This window comes from Vicugna pacos, chromosome 23 (genome assembly GCF_048564905.1).
Source record: "Vicugna pacos chromosome 23, VicPac4, whole genome shotgun sequence".
NCBI classification, from domain to species: domain Eukaryota; kingdom Metazoa; phylum Chordata; class Mammalia; order Artiodactyla; family Camelidae; genus Vicugna; species Vicugna pacos.
The window spans coordinates 37,677,517-37,693,170 of NC_133009.1; positions in this window are offsets into that span (position 1 = coordinate 37,677,517).

A 15,654-nucleotide genomic window follows, 5' to 3' on the forward strand; every position below is an offset into this window, starting at 1 on the left:
TTTATCATATTCCTTTGCTATCCTTTTACCATCTGTCAGATCTCTAGTGAGAACCTCTCTTTCATTCTTTTTTTTGCGGGGGGAGAGGGAGGCAACTAGGTTTATTTATTCACTCATTTTTGGAAGAGGTGCTGAGGTTGGAACCCAGGGCCTCCTGCACACTAAGCGCGCACTCTGCCGCTGAGCTGCACCCTCCCCTCCTTTCATTCCTGATGCTGGTCATTTGCATCTTCTCTCTTTTATTTTTAATCAATTTGGCTATAGATTTATCAACCTTATTGATCTTTTCAAAGAACCAGCTTTTGGTTTCACTGACTTTTTTTCTCTATCTTCTGCTTTCAATTTCGTTCATCTCTGCTGTCACGTTTGCTGTTTCCTTCCGCTTACTCTGGGTTTAATTTGCTCCTTTTTCCTCCTAGTTTGTTAAGGTCAAATCTTAGATTACTCATTTTAGACCTTTATTCCCTTATAACACATGAGCATGTGATACTGGGAATTCTCCTTTAAACATTCTTTTAGCTATATTCCACAAACTTGCATATGTGGTTTTTATTTGTATTCACTTCGAGGTATTTGCTAATCTATTTTATGATTCCTTCTGTTACCCATGGTTTACTTGGAAGCGTGCTGTTCAGTGTTGGAGGTGGGGCTTCCCAGCTAGCCCTTACTGATTTCTAGTTTAATTAATTCTATGGTGGTTAGAGAACACGTTTTTATGACATGAACTCTTTTAAATCTAATGAAACTTGTTTCCTGGCTCAAAATCGGGTCTATCTTAAATGTTCTCTGTGCACTTGAAAAGCATGTGTCTGCGTTTGTCGTGTGGAGTGTTATGCAAACATCAATAAGGTCACGTTGGTAAGGGTGTCCTTCAAGCCTCCTCTGTCCTTGCTGATTCTTGTTTGTTCCCTGGGTTGCTGAGAGGGGAGCTGACGCAGCCAGCTACATTCTGCATTTGTCCGGGTGTAACATTTATCACCATTTACCTTCCAATGCTGCACGCCCTCCCGGAGGGCACGAGAACCCCCCAGCAGACGGTTCTCCCCCCATCCTCAGTGCTGCTCCTGCCAAACCCTTTACTTCTGCTTCAATTATAACCTCTGGATACATTGTTATTTCTGCTCTAAACTGAATTATCTTTTATGGATATTTTAAGTGAGGGAAGAAGTCTGTTTCTATTTTTCTATTTTTAGTGCTCTTTGTTCCTTTCTGTGGATAAAAATCTCCATCTGGTGTTTTGTTCTTCTGCCTGAGGAATTTCTTTTAACACTGTGCAGGTCTCTTGGCATTGCATCTCTAAGCTACTGTTTGTCTGAAAAAGTCTTTGTTTCTCCTTCACTTTCTTTTCCTTCAGCATCTAGCAAAAAGTTTTTTTATTCAACATTATGTTACACAAATATTCACAGAAAAGTTGAAGGAGTTATGCCCCGACCCAGATGCCCATCAGCTGGATTCTACAATAAACGCCGTTGGCTGCCTCCCACGTGTGTCTGTCTGTGCACCTCTAGTCCATCTATCTTATTTTTTGATACGTTTCCATGTAGGTTACAGTCCTGAGTACACCTCAGCCCTAAGCCCTCGAGCAAAGCAGATTTTTGCAGGTCTAGTGTTTGGCCACTAGAGGGCTTCCAATGCCACGAAAATTACCAGAAATTAAACCCGTCCACAGCCCTGCAGGGTCGCTTCAGACCTGCACGGAGCCCATGCGGCATCAACGAAGGAGAGACTCCACGTGTGGTCCAGGAAGACGCCTCTTCACCCCAGAGCGCCCCATCCCCTTCTCACTTTAGTGATGAGAGAGAAGGCACATCACTGACCGCTCCTCCCGTCAAACGATTGGTGCAATCAGAAAACCTGATGATGTTAGGATGCTACATTTGGGGAACATGAATAACTGACGGCATGAGTTAAATGTCTGTCCATCCTCAAGCATTACTCCCCCTGGGGTGGGGGCGGGCGCGTGGTTGGTCTCTTGCTCCCAGTACGTGGATAAAACTCCGTGGAGCGCATCCTAACATTTGGTATTTACTGATTCCAAGTATGACCTGCACACATGTAGTGTCATGACTAATCAAAGTTAGGACAAGCAGGCTGCTTTTGGATGTGCTAGGACTCAAAGCAGCTACGTAGCGTAGCAGGCGCTGTTGCATGTCCAAGTCAGAAGAGGAACCTACAGTGTAAACTCTTTCTTTCAAGGCGTACGAGGACGTCTCGAGAACTCCACCGAGAACCTTCCTTTCCCTTTGTTTTTTGTTTGTTTTGTTTTGTTTACAAAAATAAGCTTTAGTAAAAGTAAGGGCATAGGTTGGCCGTTCTTGAGCTGCGGCTGCAACTGTCCAGACGTGACCATGATTTTCATGCGTGCGGCAGGAGATTCAGCTAAGCCTGCCATGTGTCCCGCAGCCCACGTCTGAACAGTGCTTTCATTGGGTCTAGAATTCTAGCTTCAGCACTCCAGAGGTGTCACCCCCTCCTCTTCTGACGGGCAGTCTGCTGTCCTCCTTGCTGCCCTTCATTGGCACTGTGGAGGCGGTCGCAGAACCTTCCCCCACCCAGCTCTCCTCCCATACCCAGAGGGAGGCCAGGATGCCCAGCTCTCCAAAACCACTGAGGGGAGGCTGGAGCGGGTGGGGAGAGCCGGGCAGCGGGGTCCAGTGGTGTGAGGGCCAGGACCCGCCTGACCCCAGAGTGCACTAGGGTGGAGGGCGTGGGCAGGGCAGGGGGAGCTCCCTCCTGAGTCTGGAGTCCAGCTGCCTGCCATCCCAGACATAACCGCCAGATGGTGCAATGGGCCTTGCAGGTGGGCCAGAAATGCGGGTGTGATGGGGGCTGCATGGGGGCGGGGGAGGGGGATGGAGCACAGCCAGGGCCGGGTGGGCCCCAGCAGGTTCTCTCTCCCTCTCCCCTCCCCCAGAGCTCTCTGGGGGAACTTCATGCTGGACCTTGCAGCCTGACCCCAGACCGGGGTTGGGGGATGTCTCGCCCACTCCCCTCCGGCCCTCTGTGTCCTCAGCCTGGGTAGACCCTCAGCCTGGGGTCCTCTGGAGGTCGGGGCTCGGGCCCTGGGGGGCTTCAGAGTTGGGGTCAGGACGCAGGCCCCTCGGAGGTCTGAGTGTCCTGCATGGCCTGTGGTGGGGGCAGTGGGCAGGACCACAGCGGCATGGCCGGACACCCCCTTGCCTCTGGTGCTGCTGCCTGGGCCTGCCTTTCTCCTCAGCACCGTCCGTCCCCTTCCCCCCCGACACTGAGGACAGCCCCACACATGGAGCCCCCTCGTCTCCCTGGGCCCGAGGCCGGGGTCTCCCTGAGGGTCCAGGAGTGGAGCCAGGGGCATGGCCGGAGTGGGGCGTCCTCAGGACTGCAGGCTGAACCATCCAGGACAGGGTGTGGCCATGGCCAGGGAATTGTGGCAGAGGAAACCAAGGCGGTGCCCACCCAGAATCTCAGACAAGACAGCCCAGGGAGGTGGGGTCCCTTCCCTCCAGCCAAGCCCACCTCGGCCTCAGGGGCTGGCAAGAGGGCAGCAGGAGGACCAGGCGCGGCTAACCCTAACCCTTCCGGGACTTGGTGTTGCCGGTGAGGTGCCTGAGATGTGGGCGCAGGCTGGGCACGAGCCTCGGTGGGGCGACCCAGAGGGCAGGGGGACAGGTACCCCTTCTCAGCACATCGCAGGCTGTGGGGAGGGCTCCTCCCCATGCAGAGACCTTCCCATCTGTCCATTTGCAGCCCGCCAGCTCCAGCCACCGCTGGACTGCATCCTCTCCCTGCCCAGCACAGCCCCAGACCTGTAGCCAGTGTGCAGCCCTGCAGCGCAGCACTGACAGCCCTCTGGGGGCTCTCCTCTTCGTGCGGACCCCAGCCCTGTCCCTCTACCCCTCACCTCCCCCTCCCAGCTGGGGTGTGCATGAATGTCTGCTGGGCGGAAGCCCACCCCTCCCCCACCGTGGGCTCAGCAGTCCTCCTGTCCACAGGGCAGTGGGCTCGGGGAGCCCGGGCAGCCCTGGGCGCCCCCTCACTGTGCTGTCCCACCTCTGCTGCACTCTCCCTCCTGGTCCCCGAGCTGGAGCAGAGGCGGGTGAGTGCTTGCACCAGGCGGACCTGGCGGAGGCAGGGCTGCAGTGGGGGTAGCAGCGGGCCCAGCCTGCGCCAGGACGGCCCTGGGAGCCAGGCGAGTCCCTCCTTCAGGTTCTGAGCTCACTGGGGAGGGAAAGTTCCCTGTTCTGCTGAGCTTACTGTTTTCAAACTCCTTCCTGAGAGGTTTTTTTTACTTTTTTAATGACCAGGGAGTTGGTCCCTGTTGGTATTTGGTGGCATCATCGCAGGCCAAGCTCCCCGTCAGCCCCTGGGGCAGGGGGCCTTCCTGGGCCCCTCTGTTCCTTGTCTGGTGGGACAATGGTAGCCTCCCCATGGGGGTGGGGACAGATGGGCTTGCTTGTGTCACCAGAGGGCAGAGACCACTCAGGCCCCATCACGGCAGTTGAGAGATGAGGGAGGTGGGATGGGCACTCTCACCTGTTCCAGGTAAGAGAGGTGTGGCTGTGCTGTTTCCTGGGGGCTGCAGCTCATGCCCCACCCCCAGGCCTGGCCTCACCCAGCGAGCTGCTACCCAGGAGCCCTCCTATTCCAGAGCCAGGGAGGCCTGCCCCTGCCCCACCAGGAGGCCAGGCCCAGGGTGTGGGCTCTGGACTCCCTGGAAAAGTGCACTGGGTACATGAAACGCTGGCTGGAGGACTTCCCCAGCCCCGGGCCTGGGGCGGCTCACTGGGCGGGGGCCAGCGTGGCAGCCCTGGTGAGAGCCTGCCGCTCCCCTGGCTGGAGCACCTGCCGCCCCCTGCCTGCGTCAGTGGAGCTGTCTGTGCTTGCCCCTGGCTTCCTGAGCAGTGAGACGTGGCTCCCAGCCTGCCTTCCAAGCCGCTGGCAGCCCACACCCTGCCATCCGGGTGCACCTTCTCTGCAGGGCCCGTGGCTGCCCCCAACTCCCCAGCGGGCAGTGGGCTGGGCCCTGGCCTCTGGAGGAGGGGGCCCAGTTGGTGGGCTGCAGGGAATTAAAGCTGCAGGTGGACAAACCCTCCTACAGCTCAGGACGGTTCTCGGGCCGGAGCTCAGGTCCTGGTGCGGCTCTGCAGTGTGGATTCTGGTGAAAATGTGCACACACAGGGGGCGGGCCTGGCCCTGGCTTCTGGACAGAGACCATCTGGTCACTCCCAGGGCCCCTGCTCGGACAGGAGCCACACCCAGCTCCCCGTGCCGCCTCATCTTCCCGGGCTGCCTTGGTGAGGAAGCACGGCCTGCCTGCTGCCCGGCCCACCCTCTCCCTGCCTGAGTTTGTCTCCCCGCTGGCTGTGACACCTCAGTCAGACGTTCTGGGGAGTTCTGATAAATGTGAGCAGACCAAGACGCAGCGCCCCCTAGTCCCTGGGCAGGAAGCCGCGGCCGGGCCCAGCCCTCAGCACCGGCTCCAGGCGCCAGTTTGTGCACGCAGAGCCTTTCTCGACTGACCATGTGGGGAGCCGCACGCCCTCCCTGGTGGCGGGACCCCCGGTGCCCTGGTTGTGTCCAGAGCCCCCTGGCCTGGCGACATCACCGTACTCACAGGGTCCAGGCTGAACGCACTTGCTGTGGCTCCGAGCTCTCTCCAGGAAGGTGCCAGGTGGGACGGGGTCCCTGCCCCTCTGGGGTGTTGACAGCAGAGGCCTGAGTTTGTACACTGACCTCGGGAGTGGCGGTGGGGCTCTGACCCCGGTGTCCACAGCCGCCTGGCCAGGCCTGGGGCCCAGAGCTTGGGCCGCAGTGCCAGGCCCTGTGTCCCATCTGTGGGGCCGAGGCCTGTCTCCCACTCCACCAGATGAGAGGTTGTTAAGAAGGGGCTTCAGATTTTGGGGGCATCAATTTTTTTTCAAATAACGGTATTTGAAACCCTGATACCTAAAGCAGACGGAAGTCGGAGCGCGCAGACAGGGTGGGCACGAGGGGCCCCGCCCGCCAGGATCAGCCCTCCCCCCCTGGCTCAAGGGGCAGGGGCAGGGGGGGCCTAGGGCTCTGAGACAGACACGTTGAAGGCCCTGGAGCTGGGCCTGCTCCGGAGGGAGGCGTGTGGGTCAGGTCGCCGGAGACAGCCCTTTCTGTGAAGGGGGCTGGTGGCGGGCTCCCCCTCACAGGGCGATCTTCTGGCAGAGAAAGGGGGAGACGGTGAGCAGCCACCACGTGGGCACTTCCTGTGGGTCCAGGTTCTTACCCCGCAACCTCCTGTATTTCTCACGACCGACCCAGGGTGTCCCTGTCCGCTTTACAGACGGGCTGGGGGCTCTGCCAGGACGCACAGCCGTCCTCGGGGGCCAGGTCGGGGGAGGAGTTTCCAGGGTGGGAGAGTCCCACCCCCTGACAGTCACTCCTCAGACGTGCAAGGAGGAGGGGGCGTCCTGGCTGGAAGCAGGGGCGTGACTGTGTGTCCCGTCCTCAGGACGGAGGGGTTGAGGGTGGGGGAACTAGCCTCTGTCGGACCTCTCGTGTCAGGCTGGCCAGAGGGCGGCCACGGACAAGCAGAGGGGCAGGTGGGAGGCAGAGGGCTGGATACCTGGGCCAGGAAACCCACTGGGGAAGACAGGGCAGAGGTGAGGAGCTCTCAGGCCTCCAGGGGGTGCCAGGGCTCTGGCACCAGGACGTCTGTGTCCCGCTGAGGTGGGAGCTGAGTGGGGAGGGCAGGTCTGGGACTCACGTCCCTCCGGGCCTGTCACTAATGTGTGTGGAGTGAAGTTCTGGGGGGAAGATTTGGGGCCAGGTCGTACCCCTAAAGGCCCCAGGGCCAAGGGGCCAGGGGGCCTTTTCTCCATCCCTTTCTGTCCCTCCACTGAGAGCAGAGCTGGCCAGAAGGGGACCCAGGGCTGGACAGATGCCTCACCTCAGCCTGGAGCTGCCCTGGGAGCCGGCAGTGGGCCCAGGAGCGGGGTGGGGGGTTTCTGAACAGGCTAAGGCCAAAGGCAGGAGAGGGTGGGCCCCCAGTGGGCCCCCCCACGGACCCCGCCAGGCCGGAGGGGAGGACCGCCCTCCTCTCCCCTATGGAATGAAGGAATGAATGCGTGTTTCATTGTTTCCTTGGTCCACACCCCAGCCTCCTCACCAAATACTCTGTGTCTGTATCTTGAAAACCTGTGCTAGCACCACAGCTGCCTGTAGAGCACGGCCATCGAACACCTCATGGGAGACAAAGAGCGTCAGAACGTCGCAGTCGTTGCGTTCATTACCTGTTGCAACAGCAATATTTTGGCCATCTCGTGTCACAGAAAACTGGCATTAAGCTTCTTTCACCTGGTTTTTTTGACTTGTTTCAGAGCAGTTGCCACCAGATTAAATCGCACGTGCAGTTCTCACTAGGCCGTGGTCGCTGGGCGTCTCCGGGTGCCCGGCCCCGGGTCTCGCCCAGCTGCGCGGCTGCCCTCTGGGCTTGTCGGCGGCCCCAGTACGTGTACCAGGCGCCCGAGGCCACCAGCTGGAGCCCTGCAGCCGGGGTGGGGAGGAGACCAGGAGACGGGCCCCGGGGGTCGGGGGCCGCGGGAAGGCTCGTCTAACCCTCACGGCGGGCGGCAATGTTACCTCCATCTTACAGCTGAGGACCTGGGGCTCCTGCCAGCCCTGGTACGTTATGATTCAAAAACATTTATAGGACTTCAAAGCCTGTGCTCCTACCCTCTAGCCTGTCCACGGGGAGGTTCCAGGGTCCTGGAGCTGGGAGTGGGGTTTGGGATTCCATCCAAGGGGAGGGGAGGAGTGAGCTCTGGAGGTCGACCTGGGATAGGGCAGGACCAAAGTTCTCGGAAGGCACCCTGAGTCCCTGTCCGAGACTGGGCCCTCGTGACAAGGATGCTGGAGGTCCTCACCAAGGCGGCCCAGTGGTGGTAGCGAGGCTGGACGTGGGGGCTGGACTCGGGCCAGGGCTGGGCGGTTCCACTGTCCAGGCAATGAGCAATTTCAGCTGGGCTGGCAGGCCCAGAGATGGCCAGGCAGGTGGTCCAAGACAGAGCCCCCGGGCTGCGGGTCCCAAGGCTCCGGGCTCTGGGGAGGATGAGGAAGCCCAGGACCATTTCATGGCCACGTGCTTTGTAATTAATGATGTGGGGGAGGCCAAGGAGCCAGTGACGGGCTCTGTGCGTGTGACCCGGTGGAGCGCTGGGTGTCCAAGCCCCGCAGGTGCGATGGGCATGGTCATGCAGTGCCCAGTCCTGCACTGTGGCTCAGTCTTCCTGGCCCCTCCTCTCAGGGCCCAGGGGTCTCCCCGGGGGACCTGCCCAGTCCTCTGGTGTCTGCATGGTGTGGCCAGCCCAGCCACGGCTCCCTCCCGGCCCATCCTCCCTCACTCTAGTTGAGGGCATGGCTGCTAGGCTCACACACAGTCGCAGGATGCCCTCAGAGCCTTCCTCCCTCGGCTGGGACCCACGCCCTCAGAGTCCTGCTCAGCCCTGCCCAGCCCTACCCAGGCCCCGATGTCCGAGCGCCAGAGTCGGCTTCCTGGCTGCACCAGGTTCATGTCGACCCTCTGCTGGGTGGCCAAGGTTAGTGCTCTGCGTGCTCTCTGGCCTCAGTTTCCTTATCCATAAAATAGGGTGACTCAACCTACCCCATAGACCCAGGAAGGTTAAATCCATGGAATGCCTGGCAAAGCAGATGTTCTCCAGACCTGCCAGTTCTCCAGGCCCAACTCAGCCCACCTCTGCAGGAAGCCTTCTCCTGGCATCCCCCCCATCCCGCTGTCAGAGGCAGGCGAGCCCGGGAGGGGCCACAGCCACCCCGGGAGCCCCTTTGCTCCAGGACCGATTTTGGCTACACTCACTTCCACCTTCCTTCAATGTTGCCAAGTATTTTTAATCAACATGGTACATGCTTATCATAAAAATCCAAACAGCACAGAAATCCACAAAGAAGAAAGAATAAATCACCCCGGATCCCACGCCCCAGAGATACCCCGCATGACTGCTTCCTGCCCAACAGCCCTGGCGTACGTCTGAGCGTGACACACACAGAATGGTAGGCAGGTGACAGAAAGATGATGGTGTAAGAACGGCATCTCAGGTTATGTGCTTTTAAAGTATGAGAAGTTTGTTTCTTTGCAGTTACACATCACAGAAACGACGGAAAAGAAGACTGAAAGCATTATTTGACCTTGGATAAGTGTTTCTTAACCACAAGAGATATTTGCACCCATAAGATCCCCTATAGATAAGGAAATAAATTATTTTTCGGATTGGTTTTAAAAGACTGTCGTCGCAAAATTTTTTTGAGTTACGCTTCCATTGCAGACGGTGTGCTGACTCCAGCTCTGAAAGCTGAGTGTGCTAGTCCCCCACACGTCGTCCCCCTCTTCTCCCGCATCCTGATTCATGTTCTTACTCAGTCTCCCTCTTTTTGGAGCCTTAAGTGCTGGCTCTCTGCTCTGCAACGGCTCTCTGTAAATGGACACAGCCCTACTTCTCTGGGTTCTCTATTCTTGAGTCTCCAATTCAGCTCACTCACCATTTCCTGCCTTGTCTTATCAAATAGTGTTTTCAGGACAGGCTCTCACATCCAGCAATCCCACTCCTGGTCATATATCCAAAGGGGACTCTAATTCAAAAAGACACCTGTACCCCAGTGTTCAGTGTAGCACTATCTAAAACAGCCAAGACACGGAAGCAACCTAAGTGTCCATTCACAGATGTCTGGGTGAAGAAGATGTATTATATTTACACAATGGAATACTACTCAGCCATAAAAAAGGATGGAGAAATGCCATCTGCAGCAACATGGATGGACCTGGAGACTGTCATACTAAGCGAAGCAGGTCAGACAGAGAAAGACAAATATTATATGATATCACTTATATGTGGAATCTTTAAAAATGATACAAATGGACTTATTTGCAAAACCGAATTAGACTCACAGACATAGAAAACAAACATATAGTTACCAAAGGGGAAAAGGGGGGAGGCACACTTTAGGAGTTTGGGATTAGCAGATACACACAACAATATATAAAAAGATGAACAACAAGGACCTACTGCAGAGCACAGGGAACTGTATTCAATTTCTTCTAATAACCTACAATGGAAAAGAATATGTATAAATGTATGTGCATGTATAACTGAATCGCTTGGCTGTACACTTGAAACTAACAACGTAAGTTGACTCCACTTCAATTAAAAATAAGAATCAAAAAAAAAAAAGCCAGGCTCTCACACCTGAGGACTTCCTCCTGCTTTTAGCTGTACATGGTGCAGTGTCTGCGGGTCACGCTTGCTTCCCCGCGTGCGATGTGGATGTCACTTCCGCGGCTGCATGTGGGAAATCTGAGGCTACCTGAGTTTGCCTTCGTGCAATGACTTGTGTATTTTTTTTTCCTGCCTGGACACCTGAAAACTTCTTCATGCTTGGAAGTTCGGCACCTTTGTAAGGCTGTGGCTCTGTGCTGAGCATTCTCTGTTTTTTTCCGGGATTCTTCCTGGTGGGTGTCCTTTCCATCGGCCCGTTCAGCCCCTCCTTTGTTTAAGGGGAGCCTTTCCTGTACAGCCTCCCAACCCCGCTCCTGCTCCACGTGTGCAGCTCTCTCCTCTGGGGACATTGCGTTGGCCGGTCTTTGCTGTTCCCCCTTTTCTCTGCATCAGTCCTGATGGTTTCAGACCTCTCCTGAGAGCCTTCTGTTTTCGCCCTGACGCGGTCTCGCTTCTAGACCGTTTGCCAGGTGAGAAACTGTCTCCAGCTCCCAGTCTGCTTTCCTGACCCCGCGGCCTCTCCTCATCTCACTCGGTTTCACCATTCAGTCCTTGCAGCCGGCGTTCACACAGCCTCTAAGACGAGCTGGGGAGGCCTGGCGGCTGCTCTCAGGCCAAGCTTCCCTGCGGACTGGGCCCCACTCCCTCCTCTCCCCACGCCCTCCCCCGCGGCACACGTGCAGGGCTGCCATGCTATTTCTTTTCCATCTTGCTCACTGGAACTCCACTGTCCACACCCTCCATTAACCAGGACACAAAGCCGTGAGTCACCTTTGTCCTGTATTGTTCCCGGATTGCCTCATGCATGTAAATCTTGCCCTCGCGCCTGCGGCGACCCCCTCCGCTTCCCCGGACGCGCCACCCACTGGGCCGCGGGCTCCGCCAGGGGTCACAGGCTGGGGCTGTAAGCTGTCTCCAGGCCTGAGAGACCATCCTACAGTCACAGAGGGTTCCCCACAGCCCTCCAGGGAGCTTGCGAAGGACACAGCAAGAGGAAAGGTGTTTGGATTACGTAAGAGAAGTTGAGGTTGCTCGGAAGCGTAGCTTGCTGGACCCCAAGGACTCGCCTGGCGGCGGATCTCACAGGAGCCAAAGGTGTGCGTGCTTCCGGTCGGCGGGAGGGTTTGCTTTCCCATCTCCTCTCGGGGGCAGAGCTTATCTGAGGAGGTTCCACCCCACATCCACCCCGCTGGGGACGCTTTCTTGAGAGACTCCACCACCGCCGCTGGTTGTGAGCTCCCTGCTCCGTGCCACGCCGGCACGCTCTTCTTCCCACCTCGTCCTCGAGACCATCCTACGAGCTGGTTTTCCTTAGTGTCCTTTCACAGATGAGAACGTCCAAGTTTGGAGACCTTAAGCAGCTCGTCCCAGGACATGGGCTGGGGAAGTCCCCAGACAGGGACACAAGCCCCCGCCCCCCCGAAGCCTAGCCCCTCCCCGACGCTGCCTCCCAAGTCCAGGAGGGGTCGGTAGGTTGAGAAGAGGCCAGGGAGACAGGAGGGGACTTGGAAGACAGAAGCCAAGAAGATTTTCTCGGTAATGGAAGCAAAATGGAGAGATGGCAGCGGTGGACGTGAGGGAGGGCCTGGGTCTAACTCCCACAGAGATGGAAGTCGGGACTTGAACAGATCTTTACACACCCGTGTCCCCAGCAGCGCTACTTACAGTGACCGAAGGGCGGGAGCGGCCCAGTGTCTGTGCACGGATGAGTGGGCAGGCACAGTGAGGTCTACCGCACAGCGGAGCATCCTTCAGCCTGGAAGAGGAGGGACGTCCTGACACCGGCCGCCCAGGGACGCACCTGGAAGCCACGATGCTCTGGGAAACAAGCTTGTGACAAAGGACAGACGGTGTGTGACTGCACTTACACGACGAGACCTGGCAGACTAGTGGGGGGGGGTAGTTTTTAATGGGTGCAGAGTTTCTGTTTGAGATGATGAAACCGTTCTGGGGACAGACGGTGGTGACAACCATGTGATGCACTTAATGCTATTGAACTGTGCTCTTAAAAATTGCCAAAATGGTCAATTTTATGTTCTGCATCTTTTTTATCACGATTTTTAAACGTGCCCTGAAATTCAGCTGGACCTGGAGCTCTCGCTAAAGATTCAGATTCCTTGGTCTTGCCCCAGACTTGGGCATCCTTTCGGAAGTCTCCTCTGCTGCCTCGCTGGAGAACCGCTGGCCAGGGCAAAGCGGCCTGATGGGTGGCAGGAGGCTGGGCCGGGCAAGTGTCTGGAGGTGACCCGTCTTCCTGAGGCCGTGCGCTCTTCCCGCTGGGCCTCCTGGGCCGGCAGGGCGGGGGGACTGACACTGATCCACATCTGCCTCGCTGACCCCACCGGCAGGGCTGTTCCCTTGGAGTGAGAGGCTCTGGGTATGAGGAGGGTCCGGCGGGTCACCTGGGTCCTCTTCCTGTCACTGTCAGACGCCCCTGTGCCATGAGCCTCCCATGTCTGTGTCCCGGATGATTCACTGTCCGCAGGGTTTCATCCCCAGGGAAGCGTCCGCAGGGAGGTCTGGGAGCAGGGGCTCAGCGGCTGGCAGGGAGGCCATGACTGACTGCGGTGCTGGGAGCCAGAGGGGCTGGAAGCTCTTGACTGCGGGGGTCCTGACGGCACTAATTTATTCCTGACCGACCAGTCCCTCCTCTGCTCAGAACCGCACACTCGCTGTCTCGGGTCCCAAACAGGAAGGTGCCAGGGGGCTCCAGAGGGGCCAGAATGGGGGCTGGTGGTCCCTCCTCCCCTCCCCTCCCCTCCTTCACCCCTCCTCGCCCCTCTCCTCTCCGGCCCTGCATCACACTCTCTCTCTGCACCCCAGTCTCTGCTTACCCGTCAGCACGGTTGACAGGTGGGTCCCCAACCCCCAGAGCACCCAGTCCCACTTACAGTGGTACTCTGCTTGGACAGACTCACACCTGTGAACAGACCCCAAGATGCCCGCTGCTGCCACACCCTGGGACTGGGGAGGGGAGGGGAGGGGGGAAACACTAGAGGTCCTGATCCGCTTTTGTGGCTCCCTTGCCAGAGCCAGCGCTCCTGTCCTGGCACGTGGGGGCTCTCCAAGCCATCCCACACCATGCCCGCTCTTCAACCGGCCCTACACCCCTGTCTTCACAGGAGCTCTTCCTGCCTGGAGAAAGCAGAGCTGGGGAGCAGGAGTGGGGCTGGGGCGCAAACCAGTCCTTCCGGCTTCAAGTTTCAGCTCGTCCTCTCAGCCGGGTGGCTGTGAGTTCTCTGGTAATGCAGTGGCTGGCTTTCAACTCTCTCCCAGTATAATCCAGACTCTTCTCCTTCCTTGCCCTGTGGCTCTTCTGTAATCAGACTAATCCAAGAGGCTTCCCGCCCAGGGAAGAATGAAGAAAGGGGCTGATGGAGAGAGCCTTCCACCAGACAGGAGGAGGAGGAAGACGCCCCGGGACCCGGGAGGGGCTGGAGGGTCCTTCCCTCGCCCCCTGCCCCTGCCATCGGGTTCTAGACAGGGGAGGGAAGACGTGTGAGTTAGGGGCAGCAACATCCGGGGGGCCTGGCGGGGGTCCCCGTGCAGGAGTCCCCTCCTGATTTCTAATATGTAGACCTACAAAGTGCACGTCACTCAGAAAGCCCGGTGGTCCCCAGGGGCCACGCCCAGGACAGGCCTGGAGGCAGATTAGGGTCCAGACTGGTGGTCCTGCCTCCTGCCTGCAGCCCCTAGGGCCTTGCCAAGGGGCGTCTCGAGGTCCTGCCCCCACCCCACACCCCCCACACCAGGAAGCTGCAGGACGCAAGTGCTGACAGCAGCACGCCAGGGAGTCACCCACAGGGCAGGGCGGGTGCGGTGGCCAGAAGGCGGAGGCTGGCACACCCAGGTGGGGACAGAGTCTTTGTCCCGACCAGGACTCAGGGCATCTCTGGGGCCAGTGAGGGCTGCGACGGGCTGGGGCCTGGCCAGCAGGGGAGACGAGGGCTCGGGCGGCATGCAGCACCCCCCCAGCAGCAGGGAGGTGCCCCCGGGCTCCCCCGAGGGGGGCAGGGCAGCTCTGACGGGGAGTTCCGACGAGGTTTAATCGGTCACTCCCCCAGCGACTCTGGATGAACACATTCGAGCCTGCGACAAATCAGCACCTCACTTGCCTTAAACGGGCAAGTGTGGTTTGTTCTCTACCATGGGTTCCCCACCAGCATCGAATCAGAGAGGGGGCCGTGGGCTCCCAGCACTGGGCACGGACAGCAAGGGAATTCACTTTGTTGCCGTTGCCCATTTAAGTAGATAGTACACATCACACGCCTGCGAGCCTCAGACTTCATAGCTGAAACCAAGGGGCATCCCAGTCGCGTCCGAGCCCCGGCCCGGGGCGCGGGCGGGCGTCTGGCTCCGGCTGGCCGCAGCAGGCTGCCTCGTGGCCGGCGGGGTGAGTAATGCCCGCCCTATTGTCCGGCCGAGGCTGACAGGAGGATCAGCACAAGCGCAATTAGGGTAATTGCTCTGTTTAGACAGAAGCAGACTTCACTGCACGGGCTGGGAGGGGGTCTTCCTCCGCAGCGTCCCCAGAGGGCTGCCCGCTGCTGTCACAGTGGCCACCCCACCAGGGCTGTGCAGCGGGCCTTGAGGGGGTGGGGGGAGGACAAGCCCCTGCCGGCGGGGGAGCGCTGAGCCTGCCTCGGCCGCCTGCTTCCACCCACAAACCCCACAAACCACGCCTCCGTGGACACTGACGCCACTCCTGCCAGATCCCAGTCACCTCCAGGCGGCAGGCAGGTCCCCAAGGGGAGTGAAATGCAAGCCCCCCGACACGGCCCTGCTGGGGGCTGAGGCCCAACTCACAGGGTCCCCAGCAGCTCCGGGTGCCGTCAGCGCCCTCAGGAATTGAGACAGGAGCTGGGGTCCCGCCTCCAGGACAGTCAGAAAGTGGAGGAGCCTGGGTGGGACCTTGGGGGACCCCAGGGACCGGCTGCCCACAGGTCAGACTTGGGGATGAACGGGAAAAGGACAGGCGAGGGTGGGCGCAGCCGCCTCCCTGACCGTTTCCACCCATAGATGGGACAATGATCAGGAGGGCGGGCGTCGGCAGCCCCTCTGTGAGAGCGCAGCCCTCCGGGATCTGGTTCATTTCACCCCCTAGCGAGCCCAGAGCTGGGTGCTGCCCGCCCCTCCCCGCTCCGCAGGCTCAGAGAGCTGAAGCGTTTGCCAGAGGCCGAGAGGTCCTCGGCTGGGGAGAGGCGCTGGAGCTCGGTCCTGAACCAAGCGCTCTGTCTCCAAACGTCAGGTCTTAATCGCCTGCTGTGGATCTCCCTGAAACACATCCTTGTTCAGACTCTGCAGCCTACAAAGTGCTCTTACCACACGAGCCTCTTTGTCCTTCAAACAGCACCTGGGGGGAGGGGGCGACCAAGGGACGATGGCACCTTGGGCTCACGGTCAGGCGACCTGCCCT